Here is a 17,328-nt window from a genome sequence, read left to right on the forward strand (position 1 = left end):
GAGCACAGAGTCCATTCGGAGGTTTATCCAGACACACAGATGATGGATCAGTAGTGCTGGAGCTCACACACACTTTCTCAGGAACACAGAGAGAGAGAACCGTAGCGACGAGACGCCACATGGACCCAGGTTCTTCTTCTTCTTCTTCTCTCGGTTTTTGGCGGATTGCAAACAACTTTAAGGTGCATACCGCCACCTACTGTACAAGAGTGTGTATCACCATATCATCCTCATCATCATCATTCCTTCTCCTTTTCCAAGTGAAACTGGTATTGCTATTTCCTTCTGTAACGCCTCTTTTGCTAACTTATCAGCATGCTCATTCCCTTGAACCCCCTCATGTGCAGGCACCCAGCATAACTGCACATCTATTCCCCTCCTCTGAAGTCTCAGTAAGCAATGGTTAAGTTCAATGATTAAATCTTCTAACTGTTATTGTCGACTGTGTAGTGATCACTAATTTACTCATGTTACATAATGCACTCATGGAACTACGGGTTGGGGGTATTGTTTCCGCACGGACACATATGTTGACTGTACCTACTGTATACCTACTGTGTGCCCTCTTTTCTCTTCTTCCCTTCTCTTCCCGGACTTCAAGCCAGCAACATGTGCTTTTCTGCTGCTCAATAAAGCACTTCTGTAGGGAAACATTCGACCTTCCATCCAGACAGAGTTTCATTATCTCCAGATTCAATACCTCAGTGTCTTCCACATGGAGAAGGGGGGGGGGGGTGTCCTCCGCGACCCATTTCACCATGATGGCTTTCCTGGCCAGCATTCAGACTGAACAACATCCTCATGATGTTTTAGAGCAGTGGTCATTTATCTCATTCTTCCCTTGAAAAAATAACAAAAATCAAAATACTGTTAAAGAACCGGATCGATAAGCAATATTTGTAATTGTTTCCATTAGGCCTCATTATTTCACAGTGGCACACGATCATCTGCCAATACAAGCACTTCTGTTCATGTTCAATCCATAATAAAATATATAATGATATATATTTTTGTCTCGTTATTAGCAGAGAAAATGTAATGTTCGTACAACTATATACAATGAATTCTAACAATCTAAGTGGGAACGGGGTTAGGGGGGGCTCGAAAATATTTCCAATCACCCAAGGGGGGCCTGACTGAAAAAGGTTGGGAACCACTGTTTTAGAGGACTTGGGCCATATCCAAGCAGACACAATAGAGGTTCTACTGACACCTGTTGACCGATTGCTGTAGTGATGTTTGCACATGTCGCCCTCCAAAATACTTGAGTTTTGCTGCATTCCTTCATTGCAATGCAGCCTAGTCCCTACATGAGTCTCACATATTGGACAATTCTGTGAGGTCCCCGTCTTATACTTACTATAGATATAAGGAGAATATTATAACTCTTTATATCTGTTCCAAATTGAAATGTTGGAAGGTAGCTTCAAGATATGAACCCAGATACCATCATGCATCACACAGTTAAGCAGAGTACACCAAGATGTTCTCAACCCTCCAAGTTGGTCTGCATTTAGATTGAACATTTCTGAGTTGAATTTGACCAAAACTGATTTTTTCTTTTGAGTAATAAATCAGAGTTCTTACTTAAATGTCAGATCTATGAAGAAAGTTCTGAAGGTTGTCATGAAAATAAATAAAATATATTTTAAGAAAAATCTGATTTCTGAGATTTTCTTGAAAAAAAAAATAGAAAATCTGAAAAAAAGGTTTAATTTTTTTATCAGAATTCTGACTTTCACTAGTAAAGAAAAAGTTGAGGTCTGACCAAAGTGATTTTTATCTGACTTTAAGTTTCACATGTTCCCACATGTTCCTAACCCTCTTCCATAGACGCTTCTTCCTCTCCATTCTTTGGTGTAAATAAATGCACTTGTGTTCACTTCCCCCCCGACTCTCTCAATGTTATTTGTTGTTGTGTGTTACTGTATCCATTGTTGTCCTAGAGCTTATTGGGGACGTAGCAGTAAAAAAAGAACTACATGCATTTAAAATTCATCTCAACTTAGTGCAGCTTCACTGGAGAGGAGAGGTCATTCATTTTAAGATTGAAAACTAAATAATGAGATTTTCACTTGCGTCCTCTTAGCTCTTTTATTAACAAGAACAACTCCAACATTTTATTTACAGACATGTAAATGTGGCACTCATCTCACATCTTGAAAATAGAAACACAATTTATAACAAACTCAACCTGTTAGCTTTTCTTTTTTATCACTTTTCTTTGAATGTGTTTTCTTTCCTTTTTCAAACTTTCATTAATGCATTCAACACTTTGAGACTTAGTCAAAACTAAAAGACCTATTCAACAAATATTTAGAGCAAAGTTTACATTTTCATGCAGAGAAATCTCAGTTGAGGTTAACAGAAATCCTCCTGAGCAGTGACAGCCTCCATGGCTAAACAGACCCAGGAAGGAGCCGGAAGAAAGTCCAACATCTACAGAACAACTCATGAGAAGATGTTCAAGCCCCACCCATCATGTTTGATTGACAGCTGATCTCTGCACAGTGAAGACATGAACAATCAGCTCTGATGGAAACACGATGAGTTTAAGAAGTAGAAGAGTTCCTCCAATGACTTCAGGCTATTTGAGTTTACAAAACTCAGCAGTGTCTCCATCATCACAATCAAGCTGAAGTCCAGCATGTAGTGGCTGAGTGAATGTGGTCTGCACTCTGTGGAGGAGAGTCATGGTTTCAGAGACGCTGTAGAAGGACAGAACACCTGCTCTGTGATCCAGGTACACTCCTACTCTGGAGGACAGAGGACCTGAGACGAGAGTGAGGATTCTGTTGTAACGAAATGAATAGGGACCACAATTTGTCATTGTATCCAAAGAAACATTCACCCCCTGCTCTGCTGATATTCTTGTTTGCGACTGCTACATCAACTCCTGTCCCTCTCCACTCCACCTCCCAGTAACAACGTCCTATCAGACTCTCTCTACTCAGGACCTGAAGATAATCAGTGAATCTGTCTGAGTGACTAGTAGTCACTAGTAGTTTGTCTCTGACTGCTGACAGGGCCGTCGTCACGTCCTCAAAGTAGCTCAGAGGACGGATGTTGATGCTGGATGAGTGTGTAGGTTCACTGAGGGCTGACAGTGAGGGGTAGCTGTGCAGAAACTGGTTGTGATCCTCTGTGTGAGACAGCAGCTTCAGCTCAGCGTCTCTCCTCTTCAGCTCAGAGATCTCCTGCTCCAGCTTCTCCTGAAGCTCTTTGACTCGACTCACTTCTCTCTTCTGCTGGGATCTGAGCTGCTGCTTCACATCAGAGCTTCTTTTCTCCATGAGACGGATCAGCTCAGTGAACATCTTCGTTTTTGTAAAACTACAGTAACAAACTTTCAATGGCCACCAATCTGCAGATCACACACATCCATTTGACAAAAGATGTAACAAAGATGTTTACACTGCCGACAGTCATTATTTTAAACAGTATGAACACATTTAACGCAGAATGCTTGCTCATTCATTTGTTTCCCTCCACCACGATGGTTGCCATCTTATGGTCAGATCCTGGGTTGGACCGGCCACTGATGATGGCGATATTCATCACAAGTTGTCCATCAAGGCCTGCCTCAAACTCTTTTGTGTCCTTTGAAGCAAATGAAATGATAGGTTAGCGCATAAGAGATCATGAATTAGGTAGTTGCATACTTTTTAAACTGTCACTCTAATTCAGAGCCATTATTACCAGCTGCTAAAGCCACGCTGCTATTGTTTTCACCTTGTGAGTCTGCGTGTGTGTCATCATGGCAATGTGGTCCTGAAGACACACAGAGGTGCTTTGAGTACTTTGCCTAGTGTTCAAATGCATGTGGACAGATTTATGCAAGTTTTAGTGTTCCTTCTCATCTTTTTTGCAGGTTCCATATAATATTTGAACTGGTTCAGTGAAGAGCACAAGCTACTTGTCAAATTTTACAAAAAAAAACAAAACAATCACAATAGTAACCAAAGTATTTGTACAATACAAATACCATACCTAACAGGTCTTCCCGCAGGTTTTTCTAGATATAAAACACTGCATGAAATGAGAAACTCTCTGCCTCTACTACACTGTTATCTTTCTTACAGTGCAGACGCTTTTCTGCTTGCTCTTGCCTCTGCTTACTTTTTATGCTGATTTTCCTATTCTTATTCTCTGAAAACTTCGAGCTCCGTTGGGGAGAAAATCGGCGACGTAAACTGTGACGTCATGACGCAGCAGCGGCAGCACCAGTCGGGCTCTGAGCGGTGTGAAAAGAGCCGGTTCTGAACCAGAAAAGCTCTAGCACGGAGCTTGAACCGGAGTTGCGTTGGTGTGAAAGGGGTATCTCAGAACTATCCACAGTTCAAAGGATGCTCCTTTTGGTCAAACTTCAAGGTTTCAGTGAAATATCTCGAGCCAAGAAGATTTACATTCAGAATGTATTCTGCTCATCAAAAACACAATTGGGATTAAAACAAACTAAAAAAGGTGTTGTTTTGTATTCCTTGATGAGAAATGGAGAGATCTAGATGATGGCTTCTCTGGGTCCTTGTTAGTTATTATTTTGTTCCCACACTAAGTTCTTATTGCATACATGTATTTGAAGTGGTAAACACTCCAAGAAACCAATACAATTCACTTTGATGGTTCATCAAAGGATCTCTCTGCTCTAGATCTTTGCTAACATACATTTATATTGTTAGATAATCAAATGATTTTCCATTTGCTCTTCCTGCCAAACAGGTTCAGGTCTAGGGTGCGTCTTTTGAAATGTATAATGAGTAGTCATTGAGTCGGTACTCGGTATGCTTTGTAATGTCACCAAGGTGCTACTTACTGATTGGTCCCAAAGTGTACCACCCTTATAGAGACCTCATGTTTCAGAATGCTGTGAGTTGCTTCACATTTTAAACTTCTTCATTCTACCTTAAAAGGTAAGAATTATACAAACACTTGACCTCAAAATACCCACATGATGAGAGGAAAGGACAACTTGAACAGGGAATAGGATTATGGCAAAGGGTTTACATTTCAGACACAAATGCAGTTCAGATTGCATTAAAACAAAGAAGCATTACATAAATAAAGTAGAGAATGCATTTCCTGCTGAGAATGCTGAGAGATGTCAGCTAGACAAGCAGAGATGCGTGCGACGACCTGGGTCTCTGAGCGGGGAAAGGACAGAATGAATTGGGTGTCGTCAGCGTAGCAGTGGTATGAAAAACCATGCGGGCTAATGACAGATCCGAGCGAGTTTGTGTACAAGGAGAAGAGGAGGGGACCAAGAACAGAGCCCTGAGGGACACCTGTAGTTAATTGACACGGGTCGGACCCTCTCCAAGTTACCCTGTAGGTACGGTCTTTGAGGTATGAGGTGAGGAGGGAAAGTGCAGAGCCTGAAACTCCAAATTCTTGGAGAGTGTGAAGAAGGATCTGATGGTTCACCGTGTCGAATACAGCAGACAGGTCCAACAGGATGATGACAGAGGAGAGGGAGGCTGCTTTAGCAGTGTGCAGTTCCTCAGAGACAGCAAGGAGAGCAGTTTCTGTGGAGTGACCTGCCTTGAAACCAGACTGGTGCGGATCCACAAGATGGTAAACTGCCTTCCCTGCCCTCATGTCTCATGGTTACCTCTCTTGAAGGGCCCAAACACCATAATGATATGCATGGTCATCCTTCTCAACATTGGCCTGGCCATTCTCTTCGTACACATTTTGTCATGAGACATCGTCCACCTCAGGTCATTAATAAACAAATCAAATGTGAAATAACACAGTATACAAACTTGAGGGAATAGGGAGTCTACTCAAATACAAATGGTGTTTTAATCTGCAGGTCACCACTCTGCAGAAGTGTTGGAGAGAGACGCCTCGTCCTCAGTTAGGACCAGAGATAAGAAAAGAAGAAGAAGAAGCCTCACGCAGATGGCCGCAGCTTTTCTAAAGGTTGTTGCTGGTGTGACTGTGAGGCTATGTGAAGCTCCTCTCTTTCCAGAGGATTGACAAACTGAAGGACATGAACCTGATTCAGAACGTCTGGATATGAAGATGTTTGCATGTTAAAGTCGGGGCTGGATGGTAGAGTATGTCCTCCGTGCTTACACTGGAGAAGCAGCGCTAAAGAAGTCACATCTTTGCAAAAGAAAAGGATTTTGAACCCTTCATTGGCACACACTGGCTGATTAGACCTGAACGATCATTACACTTTGTCACAAGACGCGTTTGTATTATGAAGAATGTTAATAACATACAAACTGAATATTCTCTCCACTGTGCCTTAAACTTGATTGAGACACTGCAGCAGACGTGTGAAGATTACTGGTATTATTGTTTTAATATCTGCAAGTTTCAACAGAAAACTGCAATCCAACATTAAGCCAGTCTTTTTGTTTTCATCTTGCTGCTGCTCTGTCTCTTCAGACTCCAAAGCAGGTCCAGTTACATTTCAGCTAATTGCATTTGAGACTGTGGTGTACTACACTGTGGAACTTTCTCTTTTCACTGGGATTTATATGCATTATTGTCAATTTGCTGCTTTGGTTTGGGAGCTGTAGAAAAGGGGGCAATAGGAAGCTTATGAGAGTCACAGTACTGTATGTTCCTGTTGGGTTTTAAATGAGAGCTGTGTATGTTTTTGTATTGTAGAATCCATTTTGTTTTTCTGTTTTAATGACATTAAATATCTGCTTAATGTCAAGAAAAAGCATTTATTTGTAACCGAACATGGTGAATGATTACAGAACTGAAAATAAAAAAACGTTTACAACACCTGTGAAAACACTCATCTCCTTACAACACTATGTAGCCCTTTTCAATGTTGGCTTTACATGGTTCCTAATGTGTTGCTTTCAGTTTCATTCATTTTCCAGTCTGGGAACAGCAGAACTAAGTCTTTTGAAACACCACCTGTCTGCCAGCATGAGAGCCCCACCCCCGCCTCACTACTATCCCTCCCTTGGGCCAGAGTGAATACCACACCCTATTTGAGATCAGGCCGGGGTTAGGACTCTGTTCTTCTCACGTAAAGCACAAATCCAATCTTAAATAAGTCAATGTAAGATATGCAAATGGTACTCTTGAATCATCTGATGTTGAGAAATCATGTAGTGATTAATCTAGCATTTAACTAGATTGCCATGCCTGGTGTGTTCAGAGAACAGATATATACGTGTTAAACACCACTGCCTCCAAGTGACTGAATTGAGCAATAGCATCTGTGTGAAAACATTTTTGATTGAACTGAGCAAGTGAATACATACAACAACCCATCTAGGCAGATAGGTCATGTTTAACAGTGTATTCATTGACGAGAGGAAAGCATAGGTTCAGGTTCAGTCAATGAACAACTTTATTTTCTTGACATTAATAAAACAGCATGGATCAGAGATCAATAAAGCTTTCTAATACTCCTCTCCTTCCTCATCCTCATCTCCCAGGCTATCAGCTCCAACCTCCTCGTAATCTTTCTCCAGTGCGGCCATGTCCTCTCTGGCCTCAGAGAACTCTCCCTCCTCCATACCCTCACCCACATACCAGTGCACAAAGGCACGCTTAGCGTACATCAGATCAAACTTGTGGTCAAGCCGAGCCCAGGCCTCTGCAATAGCAGTGGTGTTGCTCAGCATGCACACAGCCCTCTGGACCTTGGCCAGGTCTCCACCAGGAACTACAGTGGGCGGCTGGTAGTTGATGCCCACCTTGAAACCAGTGGGGCACCAGTCCACAAACTGGATGGAGCGCTTGCTTTTGATGGTGGCAATGGCAGCGTTCACGTCTTTGGGAACGACATCACCACGATACAAAAGGCAGCAGGCCATGTATTTACCGTGGCGTGGGTCGCATTTCACCAACTGATTGGCTGGCTCGAAGCAGGAATTAGTGATTTCTGCCACTGAGAGCTGCTCATGGTAAGCTTTCTCTGCAGAAATAACAGGGGCATAGGTGGCCAGAGGGAAGTGGATACGGGGGGTAGGGCACCAAGTTGGTCTGGAACTCTGTCAGATCAACATTGAGGGCACCATCAAAACGAAGGGAGGCAGTGATGGAGGACACAAGTTGACTCATCAACCTGTTCAGGTTTGTGTAAGAGGGACGCTCGATATCAAGGTTTCTACGGCAGATATCATAAATAGCCTCATTATCAACCATGAAGGCACAGTCAGAGTGCTCCAGGGTGGTGTGGGTGGTCAGGATGGCGTTGTAGGGCTCCACCACAGCGGTGGACACCTGGGGAGCTGGGTAGACGGAGAACTCCAGTTTGGACTTCTTGCCGTAGTCGACGGACAGACGCTCCATCAGCAGGGAGGTGAAACCAGAGCCGGTGCCCCCTCCGAAGCTGTGGAACACCAGGAAACCCTGAAGACCGGTGCACTGGTCGGACTGAAAGAAAAAGAGAAAATCATGAAATAATAATAAATGTATTTATATAATACAAAGACAGCAGTGCCAAGGGTTCACAGCTAATGATAAAAAAGCGTATTAGTGCACAGCATGTAAACATATAGATTCAATGAAAACAGATCAGAGATAAGAGGGTGCCATACCATGGAGGGCTTTGAATGCGATCAGGAGGATCTTAAACTGAATTCTGCAGGGTGGAGGAAGCCGATGCAAGTGGGCCAGAATCGGGGAAATATGCTCACTTTGAAAGAGTGATACCAGATTGTTATATCTTGTGTTTGTCACTGTACAGCTCTACATTTTAAAACATATACTTCACATATTTATTATTAGTTATGACACTTGGCTTTTGCAATACTTATTTTTGCCATTCACCACAATATGATTGCATACTCCTTGTATGCGAAAATCTACTTAGCAATAAACTGATTCATCTCCATTTAATACTCTTCAGCAAAATTGACTTCTGTTCTAAATGTACTGACCAGCTTTCGGATTCTGTCCATCACCAGGTCGATGACCTCCTTGCCGATGGTGTAGTGTCCTCGGGCGTAGTTGTTGGCAACATCCTCCTTGCCAGTGATCAGCTGCTCAGGGTGGAACAGCTGGCGGTAAGTCCCCGTGCGCACCTCATCTAAGGGTAATGAGCATTACATTATTGAAGGTTTTGAATGACAGAGGGGGGAAAAGGTTTATGATACTTTTATCATTTATAATGAATGAGAATGTACCGATGACAGTGGGCTCCAGGTCAACAAACACTGCTCTGGGGACGTGCTTTCCAGCTCCAGTCTCACTGAAGAAGGTGTTGTAGGAATCGTCCACTCCTCCTGAGATGTTCTGGTCACCAGGCTTCCTGCCGTCCGGCTGGATCCCATGTTCCAGGCAGTAAAGCTCCCAGCAGGCATTGCCAATCTGCACACCAGCCTGACCAACGTGGATTGAGAGGCACTCGCGCTGTAAAAGGGAAAAAAGGTTGTTAAGAAACTATCATAAAAAGGAAGCCTAGTGGCTGATTCTTGTGCAAAAACATGTGTGTAACATACATTCTAGTGGCATATCATCACATGTGGGAGGACTGCTCTATTACTATTTTAATAAGAACCAAACATATCATGATTTAAGTCACCTGACGCACACATTTGTCATCTGAACAGAAAGACAGTTATAATTCAAAACAAAAAGAGGCTAAATACTGTTTATACGTCAAATACCGAAAGCACAATGACGCAGTTGTTGGCAGACAGGTGGCACGATTGGACGTGAATGTGGGCCAGTGTTAAGAGAGGAGACGCATTTACATTTTCTGCAACTGTCTCACACGGATTGCGCCACTGCCACACCCCTTTAGGAGACTAGTGGCGTGGCAGGCCAGAACGTAAACACACATAATAATCATCTAATTCGACCTAAATAAAGTAAAAATTGGAACCATGTCTCTCATCTCTCTAATGTGAAGACATTAGAGAAAACACGTGGGTTTGCTATCCTGGCTCCAAAATGGTGGAATGAGCTCCCCATTGACATCAGGACAGCAGAAAGCTTACACATCTTCCGGCGCAGACTGAAAACTCATCTCTTTCGACTCCACTTTGAGCAATAACATTACTAACAAAGCACTTACTAACAAAGGACTGGCTTATCTAAAGCCAGTTGAGTAGCACTTGAAATGTGTTGGCTCTATGAAACCTGATGTACTTATAGGATTCTGTTTTCTTCAAGTTTGTATCTTCTTGGTCGAATGCACTTATTGTAAGTCGCTTTGGATAAAAGCGTCAGCTAAATGCAATGTAATGTAAAGACACTAAACCGAGGTCGCGGTCGAATACTCCAAAAAATCAGCTCCTAAGTTCTAACCCTATCGTCTATTCCTTGACCTCGGAATGAAACGTCATGGGGTTAAGGGATAGTGGATAGGAGAATTCAAAAGGATTTAGGAGAAGAGACTGCGGTACTTTAGAGAATCCGACTGCACTTTCACTATCCGACGTGTTTATGATGCGCCAGCGGAGGTCATAAATGTGCGCCTGCTGCGGTGGGGAAACTATGGAAACTACAGTTTTCTATACAGCGGACTACAACATGGATGTTTAATAAGAACGAGGGACTACTGTAAACTCATCTAGAGACTCTGCACCGTGCTCTGATGCTGTTGTGCTTTATGAACGGGGACAACAGAGAAACATATTCTTCATGACCAAAGTTGGAATTGAAATAAAAAAGGAAAGTGAAACTTATGCTCGTCAACCTCTCCCTCCGGTCCACATTAATACAAATGATCCCAATACGTATGATTGTATGAACTATGAAAAGATCTTAAAATCAATACAAATGTATTTATTATAAACGTTAGTCCTTAACATCTATCACTGTGTATATCACCATTCAAACATCTTTTTAAAAGTTGAACAAACCCCACACAGCTTAGTAAAGACTGTGAAATGTTGACTTTATTTGATCATTTCAGTAAAAACTAACGTTCATATTTCTCTTTTTGATTATAATACTGATGAACGTTCAAAACAAAGCACTTTGGCAACTTACCACATACATTTTAAAATGCTTAATAAGCACCGTAACTTTCATGATATCATTTCTCGTTCATAATCGGTTGTTTCCGTGAACGGCCGACTGTTGTGTGATGGCAAATGCCGCGGCCGCAAGGCATTGTGGGACAGCATTTTCTCCTCTCCTTTCGGTTAGGGAGGTCCAGTGGTTCCTAAGCTAAAGGAGGTTATAAAGGAAGTTTGAAACCTCCTTTCCATTTAATTTAGAGAATTCGAACGGCACTTATCATGGCTGCCACTGAGGGACTTCCGGGTCATTTCACTCCGTTAGGAAGGTTCCTAAGCTAAATGGACTATTCGACCGCAACCCGAGGTCGACACAAATCCGTCGCAGGAAAAAGAACTCTCGCGAGATTTGGGGAGACAGAGCGTTCATTTTATTTAAATGTCGGCAGCGAGTAATCATTTCAGACAGTACATTGGAAAAATGTTTTATCTGTGTTAATATCATGTTTTAAATATGAAACCATTAAACCTGGCCACTAATGAGACAGGAAGTATGTATTTCCAACAATTCGGCCGATTGTAAATGCTTCACTTCAACATCTTGACTGTGCCGTCGAGTTACACTTAATTTACCAACACCACAGTTAAAACGACTTATTAATGACGAAGCTTGATTTACCAGCTTACACCGCAACATTTTTGTTTCACTATAAAAATGATGTGTCTTCTTTAAAGAGTAAGCGGTTAAAAAACGTTAAGCTGGTTACGTTTTCGCATGATGACAGACGTTCAGAGCGCTGCATTTGGTTAAATACACATCCTCTAAGTGGAGAAAAGCTGTACTATCGTACTCACTTCCTCACTAGGCCCATGTGTGCCCATCATTGTGTGCCCTACCTATAGTCAGAATAGCCATATACATATGCTGGCTTCCATACTGCAATATGCAGTAGGGCACACAATGTGTTTTTTAAAGCTTACCATTCAAAACCAAAGAAAAACCTTACAAATTAAAGCACATTTAATGTCAATATTATATATATATACTGTATATAATATAATTTCATCTGGTCACAATTTTAAATATTTGACCATGTTTATGTGCAAATGAAGAACCTTTTTCCTTAAGTGAGACTCTTTTCTTTTCTGACTTTATGGGTATTTCACTTTATATTAAATACATAACAATAAGAGTGCAGAACATCTAATACACTTCACTATGAATCCAGAACAATACAACTGCAGGAGTATGGATAAAGCCAGATGTTTGCATGCATTTTGAGCCGATTTGGGCAGAATCCAGCAGAGTGGATCGTGCTGTTCATCCTATGTCATCTATATGTATAGAAAAAAAGTCTAAATATTTAAGATAAAGCTGTGAAACAATCTCAATAATTGGTAGCAAAAATGTAAGGTTTTTTTAATGCATAAAAGGATACATGTTGAGAAGTTATAATATCTTAAGAGAAGAGCTTGAATATTAAAAAATAAAGAATACAAACTCTTGTGGCTCCTTCCTGTCTTCCTACTGGGTCTTTCTTGGCTTTGTTCTGGCTATCTTCTAGCTCTATTCAGGTTTTTGGAGTTTTTTTCTAGCTCTATCCCTGATCATTTTCAGAACCTGAAGGCTCTATACGGACTATCTTCTGGTTCTCCTCTGGATCCATCCACTATCTCTTGTCTCTGTCCAGTGAATTACACTTTTGTTACTGGAGCAGGTAAAGCATACAACAGATACTTTCAGCATTATCGGAGCACGAAGTGGACGCTTGGATGAAACACAGCGGACTTCTAAACAATGAACACCCGCAACTTGGAAGAAATAAAGTTGGGTTTTATGCGTTCTAATATTGCAATGCAAACCCATGATGTAATGACAGTAATTAAGAATCATTTAGTCATTGAATGCTCATTTCAGTAGATTTAATCAAACAAAACATAAACATATTGGACATGGCCTCAAGACTGTAACCTCTTCACATTCTGTTGAAATAGTCAATTACTAGCCATATCTCACACATTGCTGTTTTGAATCACTAATATGTGGATGACAGTTGAACTGGATGATGTAACATGTATGCCATCTGCTGGAAAGAAGACGTATCGCTCTGTTGGCGTTGTTTAGACAACAAAAACAGAATGAAGCTCTCATACCATAAACAATCTTTGAGTCCAGACCCCGTCCTGCAGAGAGCACACAACCCAACAGCACGTTGATGGTCGAGCATCACTTTACAAAACGTTTGCATTAAGACACTAAGACTAGCTGGTCCCTTGTAAAGGTGAGTCCACCTTAAATGAGCAGTGGTTGATCAGCAGGTGAAGGGCAGGACACGGGAACTTGGTCCTGAGGAGATGTAACGATTATTAAACAAGAAATAGTCGAGTCAAGGGGTCGAAGAAATGAACATTTGTGATTATTAGCGAATCGGTTGCAGGTGGGTGAAAACAGGCTGAGGGAGTAACGTATTACATGTAACGGTATCAGAGGCCTGTACTACGAAGCCGGATTTTCCTAACCTGGATATGTTGGAGTTAGCCGGTTGGCCCAATCCAAAACATACGCGCTCTCGCTAAACTGTACTACGACGCTGGTTATCAAGTGGATCGCTCAAGCCAGCCGTGTCCTATCTAGTTAGGTGCGCGTTCACATGAAAGGGGTGGTATTTGGAGCATTCGACCAATCTCAAACATGGACAAGCGTACTGACAGCGCAGCGTCATACTTCCTGAATGAAAAGTGAACTTTAATATTAGTCAAATATGAAGAAGTTATACTTTAAACATCCATGACTTAAACACTTTATCCAGGATAAAAGCCACATAGCTGCACCTGCAAGGTGAATACAGCTGGTAAAAGAAAAAGTGTTTGAATGCGTACATTAACAGGTTTATGATATCACTGCCCCGTCCAAGACACGAGTGGATCTGACTTTAATTAGGATAATTTGACTCGAGTGTTTTGTCAACTTAATTTGTTGCTTAAAATAATACTTCTGCATAAAGTATGTGACACTGTGAGTGTTGCATGGCCAGATACGGCTCAAGAAGCTGACTCAGATAAGGAAATATATGATACATTATGATGTGATATGATATGAATGATAATGGGACACATCGACGTCTGCACTCACAGTGCCGCGGACTGTACTTAATGTTACTCTGATCCGGTTACTTATGTCGTGGCAGATATTTAAGTAAGCTTTCTTAACGCTAATATTATAATAGTCAGATTGCTCTGAAGATGGGAGGGGATATTCTATTAATTTTCACGTTCACACAGTCAGTTGAAGCGGTGCTTTCACTGAGTTGATCTCTTAGCCTGCAACCAAACCTCCTCCCGAGGAGGTTAGCCGCTCATCATAAGTTACCATGGAGATCTAGCCCGCTAAAAAGAGAACCAGCATCGTAGGACCGGAAAGCCCGAGTTTTCCCTGAAGTCAGCCGGCTAAGCGAAAATCCGGCTATGTAGTACAGGCCTCAGGTCATCAGGATACAAAATAGACAAATGTATTCCCTTACCAACACTCTTGTGTCTTTTTCAACGATTACGCCATTTAAATCTTTTGTCACAAACTTTGCAGATCTATTTTTCCTCTCTTGTGTGGATTCTCATGTGTGCCTTTAAATTTCCACTCCATGAAAAAGCTTTCTTACAGACTGAGCAGCTGTGTGATTTCTCTCCTGTGTGGATCCTCATGTGTGACTTTAAATGTCCACTCTGTGAAAAAGCTTTCTTACAGACTGAGCAGCTGTGTGGTTTCTCTCCTGTGTGGATTCTCATGTGTGCCTTTAAATGTCCACTCCGTGAAAAAGCTTTCTTACAGACTGAGCAGCTGTGTGGTTCCTCTCCTGTGTGGATTCTCATGTGTGACTTTAAATTTCCACTCCGTGAAAAAGCTTTCTTACAGACTGAGCAGCTGTGTGGTTTCTCTCCTGTGTGGCTTCTCATGTGTGACTTTAAATTTCCACTCCGTGAAAAAGCTTTCTTACAGACTGAGCAGCTGTGTGATTTCCCTCCTGTGTGGATTCTCATGTGTGACTTTAAATTTCCCCTCTGTGAAAAAGCTTTCTTACAGACTGAGCAGCTGAATGGTTTCTTTTCAGCACTACGTCGTGGATCACTGACAGATTCATGTCTATTTTTCAGTGAGTTTGAGCCTGATGCAGGTTCTGTGGTCTCCTTCCAATCAGCACTGTCTTCAGTGTCAGGTTCAGAAGAGTCTCCAGTGTCATGTTCAGAAGAGTCTCCAGTGTCAGGTTCAGAAGAGTCTTCAGTGTCAGGTTCAGAAGAGTCTCCAGTGTCAGGTTCAGAAGAGTCTTCAGTGTCGTCCTCAGTCTCTGGTTGTAAACTGCTCTCTGGATCTGAGCTCCTGGCTGGTTCTGGTCCTCGACAGTCCTCTCCATCAGCTTCTGTTTCCATGTGTTCAGTTTGTCTTTGATGAGGCTGAGCGGACTGAGGTTTCTCTTGATCATCTTCACTCTTCACAGGGTCAGGAGTGAAAGTGGACTTGGTGATATCAGCCTCCTCCAGCTCCTGAAGCTGCTCTCCCTCCTGACTGATCCTGAGTTCCTCCTGTTCCTGCTTAATGTGTGGGGGGGGCTCTGGGTCCTCCTGGTCCAGACTGGTGCTCAACTCCTGCTGGTCAGGGAGAATCTCTTCTTTAACCACCACCAGCTGCTGGACGTCTGCAGGAAACAGGAAACACACAGTCAGAACAAACTGTTAAGTGTTAGCATTTACAAATCTCATCACCATTACAATGGGAGACATTTTGCAGCCCTAATTAATGCCTTTGTTTTTATATTTTCACATTATCTTTCTTAGTCCCACCTATTGTGTATTTGTGTTGGCTCAAGTCACCTCATGTAGCCCAGCCCCTTTCCACTTCCAGTTCAAAATGAAAAAGGGTTTTTTCTTCTGGCGTAGCACTAGCTGCAATGTAAACAAGGAATTGTATTTGGGATCGTTCACAGATACACTACGCCTACAGTATAGAATTACAATACTCTGTTACAAATTTAAATCCTGCATTCAAACCTTATTTAAGTAAAAGTATGCAAGTATTAACAGAACATTTGACGGCACCTTCTTATGTAAAAGTAATGACGGTGCAGTAAAATGTTCCCTGTGAGTGTTTCATTTATGTTGTTTCTTGATTATTGTGTATGTTGCATTTTACTGCTGTACATGTTCAAAGTTGCGCTTGTATAAATGATTATAGATGAGGGAACCTGCTCAATATTAAAATATGTGTGTTTTTTATATACAGTACCAGTCAAAAGTTTGGACACCTTCTCATTCAATGTTTTTTGTTTATTTAAATGTGTTTCTACTTTATAGATTAATACTGAAGTCATCAAAACTATGAAAGAACACATATGGAATTATCTAGTGAACAAAAAAGTGTTAAAAAATCAAGAATATGATTTTTATTTTAGATTCTTCAAAGTAGCCCCCTTTTGCCTTGATGACAGCTTTGCACACTCTTGGCTTCTCTCAGTCAGCTTCATGAGGTCGTCACCTGGAATGGTTTTCAATGAACACGTGTGCCTTGTCAAGAGTCAATGTGTGGAATGACTTGCCTTCTTAATGTGTTTGAGACCATCAGTTGTGTTGAGCAGAGGTAGAGTTAGTGCACAGTGGAAAGCCCTATTTGACTGCTGTTGTAATCCATATTATAGCAAGAACCACTCAACCCAGTAAAGAGAAGCGACCGTCCATCATCACTTTAAGAAATGAAGGCCAGTCGATCCGGAAAATGTCAAGAACTTTGAATGTATCCTCAAGTGCAGTCGCAAAAACCATCGAATGCTATGATGAGACTGGCTCTCATGAGGACCCCCCCGGGAAAGGAAGAGCAAGAGTTACCTCTGCTCAGAGGATAAATACATCAGAGTTACCAGCCTCAGAAACCGCAAATTAAAGCACCTCAGATTAGAGCTCACATAAATGATCACAGAGCTCAAGGAGCAGACAATCTTAACATCCACTGTTCAGAGGAGACTGCGTGAATCAGGCCTTCATGGTCCACTTGCTGCAAAGATCCACTACTGAGGATCAGGCTTGGATTTTCGTCATTTTAGGGGCAAGGCCATTTGGCCTTTGGTGTCACACATTTTTTCAGGGCACAAAAGCCATTGAGGGAAACATTTGGATTTGAAGCTTACAAATAAATAACTTCACTTTCTGATAAGAAAAACACATGAATGACATGGAAAACAAATCACTTTTTTAATATCAATAATGTCAAACATTATATCATCATATAGGCCTATGCCTCCTTAGTATTACCGTATATAAAATGAAATGAATAATTAGTGTTTGGTATTTTTGTCCATCTACTACTTCTCCCATTCAATACATTTTAAACCATAGTATGACTCACAAAAATACCTTGTATACATATACATATATATATATATATATATATATTGTT

The 17,328-nt window shown here is 41.6% G+C and overlaps 1 pseudogene; it reads right to left on the bottom strand.

Moving 5' to 3' along the window:
• Nucleotides 1–7,300: 7,300 nt before the first annotated feature.
• LOC117487608 lies at nt 7,301–11,774 on the bottom strand (annotated as a pseudogene).
• Between the last annotated feature and the right edge of the window lie 5,554 nt (nt 11,775–17,328).

Source organism: Trematomus bernacchii, unplaced genomic scaffold, assembly GCF_902827165.1.
Source record: "Trematomus bernacchii unplaced genomic scaffold, fTreBer1.1, whole genome shotgun sequence".
In the NCBI taxonomy this organism is placed as follows: domain Eukaryota; kingdom Metazoa; phylum Chordata; class Actinopteri; order Perciformes; family Nototheniidae; genus Trematomus; species Trematomus bernacchii.